Here is an 8,597-nt window from a genome sequence, read left to right on the forward strand (position 1 = left end):
AGACGAGGAAAGAGGGAAGTCTGGTCTTTGGAGGACATTTGGGGACCCTGTGCCCGAACGAGGAAGTTAAAATGATTGGTGAGCCAGGAATGCTCAGACATTTGGGATAGCTGAGGGGAGGGTACAGGGAGGAAATAGGGAATGAGAGAAGGCCATGGGAGCCCTAACAAGCTATTTTGATTAGGAAGCCAACGGGGGTTCTGAATGGGGGGCGTGTGACTCTAGCAGGCTTCTGTGAGCCCCTCGATATGCATTGTGATATGAGCTCTTGTGAGTTGCTCAATCACCCTCCGTGCAGTCTCAGCAAACCGGTCCCATCCAACACAGGCTCACCTACCAGCCAAGTAGGTACCCAGGCTGAGTCAATAAATGAGAAGACAGCCACAGCCACGACTCGCGTAGTAACTGGCCCTGAAATGAATTCTACAACCAATGATCAAATTTTGGAACCAAAGTTTTTCTAGTGTTTTATTTTTTAGTTTTAGGTAGTTAGAACTCACTCCTCACTCTTTAAAGGTCTGCAGCCGAGCGCCATGCCCCTCGCTCTGCCGTGCTCCCAGCTGTGGCCCCAATCAGTCAGGCAGCTCACTGCTCTGCCTCATTTGTGGATCAGAAGGAGACATTAGGCCTGGCTGTGTGGAACTGGTCCATGCCTTGCTGCCTTGACAGGCGTGAGAGCAAGAGGCTGAGGAGTGTTCACTAGAACACAATTTCAGGAAGCTTAGTGATGCTTTCTTACCAAGCTCAAACCAGGGCAGTTGACAACATGAGGACTAAATCAATGCCCAATGTATGAGTTAGGCTGAAGCAACTTTTGATGACATAAGTTCAATCTCCTTGAAGTTGTCCTATTCTCTACCTGTAAAATGAGATGGACGCACTTGACGGGACCTTCCTCTACAGAATGGTTGCAAAGGGATAGTGCATTTGTTAAATAAATCAATCTGGGAATGAAATTGGCACAACAAAAGTCTCTGCTTGTGACTTGACAGAATATAAGCCATAAGAATATACTTTCTAACCGTTTGCAATCTTTTTTTTTCACACATATCCCACTAAATTCCTGAAGAGTTTTGTTCATCAGGGAACATTTCTGTTCCCATTTTTAGATGAGGAAACCGAGTCCAAAGAAGTCAGGTGACATGTCCTCAGAGCAAGTCACAAGAGCAGTTTCACCTGAAGTCACCAGAAAGAGACCATCCCCACGAGAGGAGTTGTGCCATGCCCAGAGCTGGCTGAGGCCAATGGACCACAGCCACCACAATGGCGGCTGCTCCCAGGCTCGGGGCCCTGGCGGGTAGTCCCGTGGACCAGGCCATCAGCTGCCCGGAGCCTCGGCCTGGGTGAATCCAGAGGAGCGTGTGCTGTGGGGACAGGGCCGCGCGCACGGGTGGTCCCCTCTGAGAACGGAAGCCAGGGAGGGCAGGGATGCCAGGGCTTAGGAGCTGAGATCTGCCACACTCATTGCTTTGCTGGGTCCCCTTCAGATCCAGAGAGACAAAGAGGGAGATTTGACGATGACCGGGAGCGAGGATTACAGCAGGGATGTGTGCGTAGGTCGCCGAGGGGCATGGGATGTTGGTCAGGATGGGAGTTCCCCAGGTGATTTGGGAAAGCGGCTGAGTGGTTTGCTTGACCAGTTTCATACATTTTAAACATTCCTAATAGTGAACCAAATAAGAGTGAACATCTCCCAAGTTTTACTCACTGGTCTAAGCATTTATGTGAAAACCCAGCCCTTAAACAACCCCCCTTAACCCGATGAGTTCACTGAGTAACAGAAGGATAAGTGCTTTGGCCAGGCCCACGGGGCTGGGAGTGGGGAGACTGGGTCACCCTGCAGCACGCTGCTTGCACTAGCTTCCCATCGCTGCTGTAACAGATTGTTACAAATTTAGTTAGTGACTTGAAAGAACACACGTCCCTCTTCTGGGTCTCGCTGGGTCACAGTCATGGTGCCAGCTGCACTGTGCTCTTTCTGGAAGCTCTCGGGGGCATCTGCTGCCTTGTCAGTGTCGGCTTCTTTCGGCTGCCCGCTTTCCTCAGCACATGGTCCTTCCGGCACCCACCCCAAGCTCTGCTTCTGTCCTCACGTGTCTCCTCTGACCCTCCAGCCTCCGTTTTCTAAGGACTCTTGGGCTGACATTGGACCAACCCAAATAATCCAGGAAAACCTACCCAAACTCAAGATCCTTAATGTCATCACACCTGCCGGGGCACCAACCACAGCAGGTGGCATATCGACCGGTTCTAAAAGTTCCCGCCTGGCCCTCGTGGGGCTGGTCTTCTGCTCACCACGCTGCCTCAAAGCGCTCACACTGCAGAGTGGATGTAGCTCGGTGGGTGAGCTCTGCTTCCCATGCCCAAGGGGCCAATCCCTGGTACCTCCAGAAAAAAGCACTCACACTCTATCTGACGAAAGGGCACCTCCAGCCCTGTGGGCACAGCAGCGAGCTCTCAGAGCAGTCTGTCTGAGCTGACAAACTGCTCTGCCAGAAGAGTCAGGAGGTCTCTCAGTCAGCTCCCTCCAGGAGCTGCGGCGTGCTCTGAGGACATGTCACCTGACTTCTTTGGGCTCAGTTTCCTCATCTGAAAACGGGAGCATAAACATTCCCTGACAACCACTACACAAAACTCCTTAGGAATTTAGTAGGATTTGTCTGAAAAAAAAGTTTGCCAGCAGTTAGAAAGCATTTTCTTAGGCCTGCTATGCTGCCAAGTCACAAGCAGAGACATTTGTCGGGCCAATTTCAACCCCAGATTTATTTATTTAACAAATGCACTATCCCTTTTCATCCATTAAGAGATTTAATTATCATAACCTTATTACATAGGACCGTTGCCATTAGAGAAGGGAAATGAAGCAAAGAGGGGTTAAATCATTTGCCTAATGTCCCGTATCACCTAGTTGGAAGTGGCAGAACCGAGACTCAAGCCCAGACAGTCTGGCTGCAGAGTCCTGTCCCTTGACTATTGTTCTGTACTGCCTCTGCAGAAGACAGGTGAAGTGGAGAGAGGACAAAGAGAATACCACCTTGCTCCTCAGCTCCTGAAACACAGCCAGGAAATCACCTGGAAAATCTGTTGTGTCAGGGTCCCTTGGACACACCAAGAGCCAGAGGCCAGCTTCCAGCACTCAGCCTAGGAACTGCCAATCATGTCTTTCAGTGGTTATAGCCCCAGATTCCTGGACACCATAGCCCCGGATTCCTGATGCCCACAGCTCACACACACTAAAGTGGACAGAGTAATTATTTTCAAATGCCAGGGCGTCCCCTGCTCCTAAGCTCCCCTCCCTGCCTGTCTATGAGGTGCCATAGCATGAGTCTCAGAAGGTTCTGGCTCCAAATACTTTATTTATCTTCTTCTCCTTGGTACTTGAAATTCCACCAACAGAGAAAAGAAACAAAACCTTGGCAACTAGAGTTTAGAATTGAGGCTCAATTTGTCTCTATCAATTATTCAAACTTGGACACCACCCTGAGCTTTGCTTTTGTTATGGACAAATCAACATAATAGGTTGTTGGGAGGTTGGAATGAGGTGATGTATTTTCAGGTCCTTGCATGGAAGATCCACTGGAGATCACCAGCTCCTCTGCTGCTTAGCTCTTCTTGCTTTGCTACCTCACTCCTCTGGCGGAGCACTCTCTGTTCATTTCAGTATTACAGTTTTACAAGTCTTGGCCCTGCCACCTCCATATCCTCAAAGGACATTCACTGCTTAGCCCTTCCCAAGCTGGCTTCCAGCCCAGGTTGTCCCCCTGCAGTTGTGCCTGCATGCTCATCAGTAGCCCCAAGTTACCAAAGCCGGCATCTCTTCTTAGTCTGAAACTTGATTGACCTTTCCGAACCATTGGGCACAGCTCCCTGTGAGCAGAGACAGGGTACTACCGACCCTGAGAAAATCTCAGTAACTTTATAGCCTTCATCCACTCATTTGGAGAGTCTCTAATTTTTCATCTTACCCATATATTAGTCTAATTTCAACAATGAGTCTGTAAATTTCTTAAAGACAAGATGCTGCCCATATATTGTTATGTTGCCTATAGTATTTGTAATAGTAGATGCAAAAAAAATGCCCTCTTGAAAAAAAATTTTTTTACTTTATTAGCTAAATGCCACTTACTAGTTTTGAAGGTGAGGGACAATGCTCCCTTTGGATTTGACATTTTAAAAAATCCTTTCCTTCCTTTAATTTCGAGGGGTGGAGAGAAGTGAGACAATGAGTTAAACAGAATACTTGCCCAAGTAATCTTAAACCAGTGGGGAATTTATCAGTCGTTGCTGGCACTAATACCTAATGACTTCTGTATTTTGCCTCTGGTGTGTTGTGGGTGTGTATGTGCGTTTGTGTCTATGTGTGTGTTTTCCCAAAAGTTGAGCAGGATTTGCAATTTAACTCACATGACAGCCTATATCTGACTATAAAACAAACTGGAATGTTTGGGCTATAAAAGATTTGCAGCTTGTGAGAAAGGGAGACAGGACTGCCATGTTCAGTTTCTGCCCCAAAGTGGCTCTGCATGTACAACAGATCCAAAGCCTGCGGCGTCACTTGGGCTTGACAAGGAATGGTCCAGGTGTGTACAGTAAAGAATCTTTTGAACTGCTCTTGCTGGTGACAATGTGTTTTCATGTCCCCAGATGATTAGATGTTAGAGACATCAGAAGGAAGTCTATACAAGTCAAGCTTTACACGTTGACAATAATTTCGGCAGAACAATAGTTCAATTTGCAAACTGCATTGTCATTCTCTTCCATTGAAGAGTAATAAATATCTAACAAGTCAGTTACTGTCCTGCTGAACTCATAGCAATATCCCTTACCCTATTCCCACCTAACCAAGCCCAGATCATATTGTCATTAATAATGTGACAGAAGAGTTATTTTTATATAGGCCTACCTTGGAGATATGGCAGGTTCAGTTACTGAACACTGCAAATAAAGTGACTATTGCAATAAAAATACCACACGAATTTTTGGTTACACAGTGTACATGAAAGTTATGTTTACATGAAACCGTAGCCTATTAAGTGTGCAATAGCATTATGTCTAAAAAAACAGCGTACATACCTTTGTGGAATGTGACACAAAGACACGAAGTGAGCACAAGCTGTTGGAAAAATGGCACTGATAGACTTGCTCATTGTGGCAGGATTGCCACAAACCTTCAAATTTGTAAAAAACACAATATCTGCATAGTACAATAAAGCAAAGTACAACAAAACGAGGTATGCCTATATTCTCTTATGTACATATTTGCATACACAGCCAAATGCACATAAATATATTTGAATAAATATATAGCACAGCTAATGGAAAAACAGTACAGATGGTTTAGTTAGCTATAAACTGCATATTCTGTGAAAAAATACTGGAAGTACCATTCAAGTGTTCTCAAGAGCCAGGAGGGGAAAGAGATGTTAGCAGTAACTCTGTTAGCAGTTTAACATTTAGAACAGTCAAGCCTTTTGTTTCCATTATTTTTGAGAACTAAAATTTTCATCTCCTTTCTCTTGGGTAATACCATATATTTTCCCCTTTATTAATCTGCAGCAGCACCATAGTGCACTTTGCTGATCAAAATTGCACACTGCATAATAATTTACAATGTACTAAGTATAAGCTTTTCCACATTCTTCAAACATAGGTGCAATTACTAAAATTTACTAAAATACTAAGTATACATTTAACTAAGAGGAAATTTAAATGCATCAGAACAGTGAGAAAAAATCAAATGGTAACTCATGGTATTTTAAATACAATTTAATAAATTATTTGCGGAAAATCCCCATGGTGTTTTCAAGTTGGCTGAAGAATGATTATCTTCCTACTAAGATAAATAGATTTTCAAGTGATGTCAATAAATGAAGGGCAGAAAGAGGAAATGAAGATAATTAAAACCGTTCCACCTCCAATGCCAATGAAATGGAAGAAATCGGTAAGACTCAGCGACGAGGAATCCCATTCATGTTCAAGGCAGGATGGCAGGTCTTCTGCTCCCTTTTTGGAAAAGTCAATAAAAGCACAGATTACAAAACATCCTTCTTTGGTCCTGGCAATGAGAGGCGGGTACTGGCTACACGGGAGAGATTTCAGGGAATGTCTGCTAAATAGAGCAACGTGAGGCCGTCCTGAAGATGTTCCTCTTTGGGAACAAAATCATGGCGCCAAAGGAAAGAGAAGAGACCCCCTACGGCTTGATCTCGGGCGGGGGAGAGCCGGAGACAGGCAGGGGGCATTTGTCACACACCAAGAGCACTGCTGCGGTTCGGGGTTTGGCTCCAGTGTTGAGGCCGGGATCCTGCAGAGGCTGCTGCCGGGCCTCGAGGTCGCGAGCTGGGATGATGGGCACGACACAGTCCTGCCGGCCCCGCCGTGTCGCCACCACGCCCCTGAGCAGCTTCGGCTGCAGCGAAGCTCATCCTCCATTCTACGTGATGTTTCTCCGTGTTCTGTTCTGGAGCTTCTGGACCTGGGCAGGGCCCAGATCTCTGGCAGAGCCAGGCCTACTTGGCTAAAAACCCCTAATGGATACAGTGAATTCTCTCTGAGGAAGGGAAAACAAAGCCGGGTCTGTCAACAAAATATAGGTGTTAAAAAGAAAAGGAACGGCCTGCCCTGAAAAACTGGAACGAAAGCCTTCCAAACATATTTCACTGCAGGAGACAGGGAAGGAGCGTTTTCTGCAAGATGAAGGGCCAGCCGCCACCCCGAGGGGCGGACGGGAGACACCAGGGCCAGGCAGGACAGCGCGGGAGCCAGGGCCACCTGCCACCTTGAGAGCTCCGGAGGAGCCAGCGGAGAGCAAAGTGGACACTGTATTGAACCACATTGGTGGATTAGAAGAGTCATGTGAGAATTTCTTTAGGGATTCAGAACAAAAAGGCAGAAGAAAGCGTGATCAAGGATGAGAGACAGGCAGAGTGAATAGACCAAATTTACATAAAACAGGAAGCCCAGGGGGTGCGAAAGGAAGACCAAAACGTACCCCGAAAGTGAGAGCATTTAAGGATGTGGAGGCGCCAGCTCGGGTCCCAGCCCTGACTCCACAAGCTGATAGTTTTGGGATCGGGGATAATATGTTGACACTCTGTGAGCTTCAGTTTTTCCACCTACAAAACGGGGACAGCTATTACTGCTCCATAGGGGTTTTATAATGATTCAAACAAAATAAGACAAAATATACATACAAAATTAGCTCGCACCTGGCAAATGACCATTATTCAATAAATGAAAGCAAAATCTAAGCCAACACAATCACAAAAGCAGCACTAAAGCACAAGTGAAAAAGAGAGGCATGGCTAAATTAATTGCTTGAAATGCATTTGCAATGTATTTTTCTCTTTTGAAATGGACGTTCTCTAATGTGTAATAATTGTTTAAAAGCAAAAAAGAAATGACATGGTGCTTAACTTCAGACTGAATTAACAAAGACGAGGAAAGAAGGAAGTAAATAGTACCATTCCCCCAATATTCACTCATACATTTATTTTTCTACTTAACTTCTTTAGGGGCCATAATAACAGTTTAAACGCACATTTTAAAAAACTTTGCAATAAATATTAATAAAGTTAAAAGAACTATTCCTACCTTCTGGATCACTAAACAAATAGTATAGCAAAACAGGCAAGAAAATAAAAAAGGGAAAAAATAAAAGAAGGGAAAAAAATCACAAGAAACAAACAGCATTAGAGAAGCTAGGAGGAGACCAATGATAATGGAGATATTCATAAAAGTAAATGTTAAACTTACTCTATTAAAAAGAAAGAACTCTCAGACTTTTAAATCACAAAAATCCAACAGTCTGCTGCACAGAAGAAACACCACATATTAAGTGACCTAGAAAAATTGAAAATAAAATTATTGACAAAGGAATCTAAATAACTAGTAGATGACCATATTAATATTAGAAAAATAGTATTTCAAAGGTAAAACAACATTGAATTGGACAGAAAAGGAAGTTTTTACATTGAGAAAAGTTTCGATTGATAAAGAAGTTTCATTCAGTAAATAATATGCATCACATACATAATAAAGATATTACAAATAAATTAACATAAATTCAATACTACATGAAATCACACAGCATTATTTGATGCATTCACCAAACACCAAGTGTCTGCCTTGTTCCAGGCATCGTTCTGGGCCGGTGCTCCCAATGACACTATTTTTGCTTCACCAGGAGTGACTCTTTTCCCCTTGCACTCAGGTTCCTCCTTGGAAGTCCTCTCAGCCATCAAATTCCTGGAGGTGTCTTGGGGTTTGCTATTCTAGGGCAGAATGGATGAGGCAGCTTTTATACATTCTGGACTGCTCTTGGCCATAGAGGTCTGAAGTAGTGGTTATGCAGCAAAATAATATCAGAAAATGCATCAGGAGCTGTTAGACATATATGTCAAGAAATGTGTAGACATATATAGATATATAAAGACCAAAGCTAAGACCCCCTCCTAACTACCAAGGGTATTATTATCCACCTGAGAAACCTAGAAGAATCAACTGACAAAATAACACCATTTAGAAACAAGAAGAGAGTTCATGCAGATGGTCAGTTTAAAATCCATATAGAAAAGCAACCCATTTTTGTATAACAA

The 8,597-nt window shown here is 44.3% G+C and overlaps 1 long non-coding RNA gene across 1 annotated transcript; it reads right to left on the reverse strand.

Moving 5' to 3' along the window:
• Positions 1-5,751: 5,751 nt before the first annotated feature.
• On the reverse strand, positions 5,752-8,019 carry LOC101423780 (uncharacterized). The gene is made up of 3 exons (XR_187840.3): positions 7,756-8,019; positions 6,254-7,115; positions 5,752-6,003 (listed from the first exon to the last, which is right to left on the reverse strand). It is a non-coding gene; the product is annotated as an uncharacterized lncRNA (long non-coding RNA).
• Positions 8,020-8,597: the final 578 nt, after the last annotated feature.

The sequence above is a fragment of the Dasypus novemcinctus genome, chromosome 25, assembly GCF_030445035.2.
Source record: "Dasypus novemcinctus isolate mDasNov1 chromosome 25, mDasNov1.1.hap2, whole genome shotgun sequence".
Lineage (NCBI taxonomy): Eukaryota > Metazoa > Chordata > Mammalia > Cingulata > Dasypodidae > Dasypus > Dasypus novemcinctus.